The sequence below is a fragment of the Globicephala melas genome, chromosome 10, assembly GCF_963455315.2.
Source record: "Globicephala melas chromosome 10, mGloMel1.2, whole genome shotgun sequence".
NCBI classification, from domain to species: Eukaryota; Metazoa; Chordata; class Mammalia; order Artiodactyla; family Delphinidae; genus Globicephala; species Globicephala melas.
The window spans coordinates 94,510,411-94,517,058 of NC_083323.1; the positions used below are offsets into that span (position 1 = coordinate 94,510,411).

General features: G+C 34.4%; 1 pseudogene; it reads left to right on the top strand.

Annotated features, from left to right (window-relative positions):
* The first annotated feature begins 213 nt into the window (after positions 1-213).
* Positions 214-4,985, top strand: LOC115850528 (NKG2-A/NKG2-B type II integral membrane protein-like; annotated as a pseudogene).
* Positions 4,986-6,648: the final 1,663 nt, after the last annotated feature.

Consider the following 6,648-nt stretch of genomic DNA (forward strand, 5'->3'; position numbering starts at 1 on the left):
AATGTAGAATAACTTAAAAAAAAAAAGTATTCTACCATGAGACACTTGTTTAAAGCTCTAAGGAATTTAGAACCAGGCCTTAAGATTGTTCTACTGCGAAGTGAGCACTAGACTCTACCCCGCCCATTTTACTGTACTAGGGATCTCATCTTACATACACCATTCATTCCTAAGTACACTTAGAGCACTGTCTGACATAATTCAGCTGCAGAGATGAATAACCAAGGAGTAACCTATGCAGAACTGAAGGTAGCCAAGAACTCAAAGAGGCAGCAAATAAAACCTAAGGGCACTAAAAGTCCCATTTCAATAACTGAGCAGGAAATAACCTATGCAGAATCAAATCTTCAAAATGCTTCTCAGAATCTTCGAGGGAATGACAAGAACTACCACTGCAAAGGTAAAACATTTAATAGTCACATGATGGAACTGTTCTAGGATATGCAGTTGGAGTACAGAGGTTGGAGAAGGAGTAGGGGATAAGTTCACATATTTTTCATTTTGAGGAACAGAACTTGAAGTTGGAGATGGGATTCTAATGTGAAACTGGAGGACTACTTTTATTCTGGCATTGCTGTAATTTGTAGTCTTTGATCAACAACTCATGAAGCGTTATATATGCTGAAAATGCAAAGGTATATTCTGAGAGAAAGATTATAGTGGTAGAAATGGGCTTGGGGTCCAAGTTTATATATATAACTCCCTGTTTATGTGGGTTCTCTTGTTTGTAAACTTTCTAAACAACTGTCACCATCACTCTTTTCTCAGTGTTTCCTTTTCTTTCCCTGCAGATTTACCATCACCTCCAGAGAAGCTCATTGCTGGGGTTCTGGGAATCATCTGCCTTGTTTTGATGTCCAGTGTGGTAACAATGATAGTTTTTACTCCCTGTAAGTAGATTTTTGAAAAATTGTAAGGGAACTTTACACTTTAATGATGGTCAGTGCCTCTAAACACTTCATAATATTATGGAATGGGCATCTCATTAAAATGTATGCATTTAGACTAAATGTGGAATGGTTATTCTGAATTTGTCAAAAGTATACAACACAATAATTACAGAGAGTATGTATATGTATATTCTGATTTCGTAACTCAAAAGCATGCTTTAGGATATTGAAAGATCTTATTGAGAAATACAAATTAATTCTTGAGATTGGTTAAAACAAATACTATAAGAGATGGTGATCTGTTCCTTTAGGCTTTTGAAATATTTTTTCAACCAAATCTTCATTACTTAATTTTTCTTGGTAAAATCAATTTTATTCCAGATTATTCTAATCCTAAGCAATAAACCAAATTTCAACTCAGAAACTACAATCATTATGATTTATTTAGATCAATATTAACTTTTATAATGATTAATTTTGTAGCTACTGCAATACGGGAGCAGAATAACTCCTCTCCGATAAAAAGGCTCCAGAAAGGTACATAATGATTTTCAAAGTTCTGATATAAATACAGTTTGTATTTTGTCTCTATCTTAGGCTAGTGAAAATAAGAATAGATTTTGGGGTTGAACATAAATTACAAAATACGGCAACAAATATTCATAAATAATGATTATAGGAGAGTGTTTCTCCCTATGCAACAATATGATCACCATACCCACTGTTGCCACTGGCTCAAATTTCCTCCCTCTGTAATATGATAAGAGACAAATAATTTTGCTATTCTAAAACAGAGGTTTCATTTCTTGATTTTCAGGACATGTAAAGAGTGGCTATTTCTGTGTGTTTGCTTTATACGGAGACATAAATTGGGGGGTGAGAGACTGACACTTCTGTGAATGTATGAGTGTGGTTTGTTTTATATGCACCAGCCTTGAGGGTGCATAGATGTGTTTTATATATATACACACATATATATTTATACCTATGCATATATGTAAGTTAGTTTTCATTTTTTTTAATTCAAATTGTTTTTAGATAATAATTCACAATCTTTCTTCAGAATGTCATGCTGGTCATTGTCCAAAACAGTGGTTTACATATTCCAACAATTGCTATTGTATTCATTTGGAAAACAAAACATGGAATGAGAGTGTGACGGCCTGTGCTGCTAAGAACTCTACTCTGCTTTATATAGATAATGAAGAAGAAATGGTAAGATACTAAATGTTGCAAACACTTTGTTAAAGGCTTGATTCAGTCAATATTATATTTGCTAGGATTCACTTGTGGTTTTGTACATATTTGCAGTTTGTTTAAGGCCTCTTAATGTTCCATTAAACAACAGAATACAACTTTATGATATTCTATTTATATTTTTATACCATTAATACACGTTTGATAATTTCCAGTTCTTGCTTTTCATAAAAAAAAATGTTTCTACAAATGCTATTATTTTCTACAATAAACTGTGCTATTTAATTTTACAATATATAAAGGAAAATAAACATATCATGATTTTGCATATTGATCACAAAATGTATAGAACCATGTAATTGCATATCAGATCGTGGAATAGAAGTTTCCACTTCATAGCAGCCCCACTCCTCTGTATTCTCTCATCACTTCTCCACCCTCCGTGTATACCCACTGTCCTGACTTTTGATATTATAGAATCTCTTTGCTTGGTTGTTGTTTTTTTGTGTGTGTGTGTGGTACGCGGGCCTCTCACTGTTGTGGCCTCTCCCATTGCGGAGCACAGGCTCTGGATGCGCAGACTCAGCGGCCATGGCTCACAGGCCCAGCCGCTCTGTGGCATGTGGGATCTTCCCGGACCGGGGCACGAACCCGTGTCCCCTGCATCGGCAGGTGGACTCTCAACCACTGCGCCACCAGAGAAGCCCCTCTTTGCTTGTTTTTGAACTTCATATACATGGAATCATGGAGTATGCATTTTTCTTCTTGTCTCCTCTCACCCCCATATGCTATTTTTGCAATTCATCCATATTATTGCATTTATGTGTAGTTTGTAAATTTCCACTGCTCATTATGTAAATATAACATTTAAAATCCAATCTACCCAATGTCTCTGGTTACAGATGGAGTCTTATGCCCTCAGATATAAAGAGGCTTCCTGGGTTCAGTACTTTTAGTCATGGGATCCCCTTCGCTGGTCCCACCTCCACCCCTACCCCCCAACTCTGGTATCTCTCGGTGGAGGGGGAGAAGAAGCCCTTACTCTGGCTGCTTCTTGTTAGCAGGTGTCCTGCTGGATCACCTTGTAAGGCTCACCTGGTGTCGCCCACAGGATTCCCCTCAACACCAAGGAGGAATGGCTAGGCTGGGTGTTGGGAAGCAGCAGGCCTAGGTCACTTTCTTCGGTTGGGTGGTGGATATAAGATGCCCCTAATAGTTGTTCCTTAACCCCAGGGTCGCAAACCATTTCGCCTTTCTCTTTCCACCTTTCAGAGTTCTCCTTGACTTGTGTCTTTCATTAGTTCCAGTGTTTACAGTTGTACTTAACTGGGCGCAGCTGAGAGAAATGAGTCTCTGACTCCTTGTCTGGTCCCTTGGATTCTAGCAACACAGAAACAGAGTGATTGGGGGTTGATCTAGTCAAAGAACGGTGTGAGCCCCAGGAAACCAAATCTTTGGCTTTCGTGTCACTTATTTTCTCAATTTCATTCCCTTAATTTCCTTCTAAAACCGAAACTCTGAGAAACATAGAGGAGAAATCCATTGATATGGTCACAGTATCCTGAGAAATGGATGTCACAGAATCTAAAATCTTATTTAAAGCCTTGCTGTGTTAGTTTTGACAACATGGGTAACAGTTGAATTACATGAATCAGAATTTTCCTTATTAACCTAAGAAAAACAGTGAAACTGCTAAGCATAACTGTTTGAGTTAATTTTACATCAAAAGTACTGACCTTGGTTGATGTATTTGGCAATATTAAAACTTTGAACTTTAATATATTTTTAGTGTTAGATGAGACTCTTAACACTCATTTTGTTCAGAAAACTAAGGATCCTATGAAAGAACACACTACTTGCCTTTGAAAAATTAATAAAAATCTTTCAAGACGACTATTTAAGTGAAAATTCTTTATTTTGGGCTAGAAATTCCTGATGTCTCTATCAATTATGTCATGGATTTCAGTCTTTCGTAAAGGCCGTGATCATCCATGGATGTGGCTAAATGGTTCAACTTACAAACTACAGTAAGTTTTTAAAAATAATACTGTATAGAGGAGGAAGAGATTAAAAATAAAAATTTTAAGAATAATATTAAAACATTTGTTTTAGTTGAATTATAGAAAGATGAAGGAGGATGTTGAAAGTTAATAAAATGTTGATATAGTTATTAAAGAATGGGCTCCTCAATAGCCCATTTCCCTAATAACAAGCTCTTACTAAAATTATATTAAAATATCATTACCCATTTTCAAAATAGCTTTTATTACAGTGACATGGAAAATGCTATTGTTTCATGAGTTTTCCTCATATGATATAACAGAATTGTGCTTTTTTTTCCATTACAGTATAACAGACCGATCACCTGATGAACGTAACTGTGCTCTGCTCTATCCACATGGCATTAAATCAGACAGTTGTGAGCGTCCACATACATATAATTGCAAGGATCAGCTTGAGAAAACGTGAGTTTGGATGCTGTTGAGTAACTTTAACTTTTATGAAATGGAAATAATATTATGATTGTATAAATTTTAAAATGAATTATATTGAAATATAATATGCACACCAAAAAGTATAGATATCGTTACTTTTGTGTCTGGCTTTTTTTACTCTACATTATTTTTATGGCCTTCAACCTTTGTAAAAGATCGCATGTTGTGTGAGTCCATTTATATGAAATATCAAGAAGAGGGAAACCTATTCTAGAGGCAGAGAGTGGATTGTTGGTTACCAAGGGCTGAGCAGAGGTAGGATTGGAAAATGACTGCTGATGGTTACTATGTTTCTTCTGGGGGCGATGAAAATGTCTAGAGTTTGTTACTGTTGATGGTTGTAAACTCTGTGAATATACTAAAGAAAAAAAATCACTGATTTATACACTTTAAGTGGATACATTTTATGCCATGTAAATTACACCGCAATAAAGCTGTTTTTAAAAAAAATCCTGGAATTATGTTTGGGATTGCATTTAATCTTCAAAGTAATTTGTAAAGATAGTCATCTTTACAATATTGGCTCTTCCAGTCAATATCATGCTTTATCTCTCTATGAATTAGGTTTTCTTTAAATTCTCCCTATTATATTTTGTATTTTTCTATATTGAGTTCTTAAAGATACATTGGTATTTCACTCTCATGCTTTTGTAAATGACATCCTCATTTGAAAATTTTTAGTAAGTTTTGCTGCTGTAAACAGTAATACAATGAGGTTTACATATTGGTCTTATAGCCAATGATTTCTCTGACTTTATGTATTAATTCTGTCATTTCAAATATATAGTCTTCTGGATTTTTATATAACAGCTCTTGCATTTGTAAATAATCATACTTCATTTCTTCTTTCCAGATGCAATTTTTTTTCTTGACTTATTTTTATAGGCTAGGATTTTATTTTCAATGTCGAATAGAAGGTACAGTAAAGGTTCTATATGTATCCTTTTCTATTTTCGAGGAAAAGATTTCAGTATTTCATCAATATGAGGTTCATCTTAAGGTTTTTTTCATCATAAGTTTCTCATATGAAAACAGTTCCATAATATTCTCATTTTTCAAACAAATTTTATAATCAATTGACGTTACATTTGTATTGTTTTTCCGTCAGTTGGAATGATAAACGTTTTCTCTGTATAATGATTATGAAGTAAATTACCTTTATTTCTTTCATATGTTAAACCAGTCTTGCATTTTGAAGTAAAATCACAATGATCATGTGTTGTCCTTTTTTAAAAAATCAATGCATATATTATATCTAGGTCAAGCTGAAGTTTTTCTTTATCTGTGTTCCCAAAGAAATTTGACTGAGTTTTCATTTACGTTATGTACTTGACAAGTTGTTACCAAGGCTATTTTTAGGAAGCATTTCCTTTTCTTTTACCTGGACCTTTGTGAAAGAGTACTGCTACGTTTTCAAGTGTTATTATTCACTACTAGTGCCATCTGAGCTTCTAGAACTTTTTTGTGGGAAGGTTTATATAACGAACTCAATTTCTTTACAATATGTGTTAGGTTTACTCAGGTTTCTATTTTTTGTGATGCATTTTGGTAATTTTCAATTTAGGATTTTTCTATTTTTTATAGATACTAAAATGTTTTCATAATATTGCTTTTTTTATCTGTAAAAACCACATGGTATCCCCATATTTATTATAGACATAAAAGACTTGTTTCTTCTCAAATTTTTTTTTTTTGGCCACACCGCATGGCTTGTGGACTCTTAGTTCCCTGACCAAGGAATGAACCCGGAGCCTCGGCAGTGAGAGCGTGGTGTCTTAACCACTGAACCATCAGGGATTCCCTCTCCTCATCTTTCTTTCAGCAGTCTTTTATCAATTTTATTAAATGTTTTCAATGAGAATACATTTGGCCTTGTTCCTCTCTATTGTAATTTTGTTCTTTGTCTTGATTTTGTACTATTTATTGTTTTCTTCCTTCTACTTCATTTGGTTTTAATTTCACCTAAATTTAGCTTTTCCATTTTTAGTTTCTTGTGATGCATGCTTGGATTTCTGCTTTGTTTTGTTTTATTTAGTTTGTAAGGTAAGCATTTAAGGCAATCAATA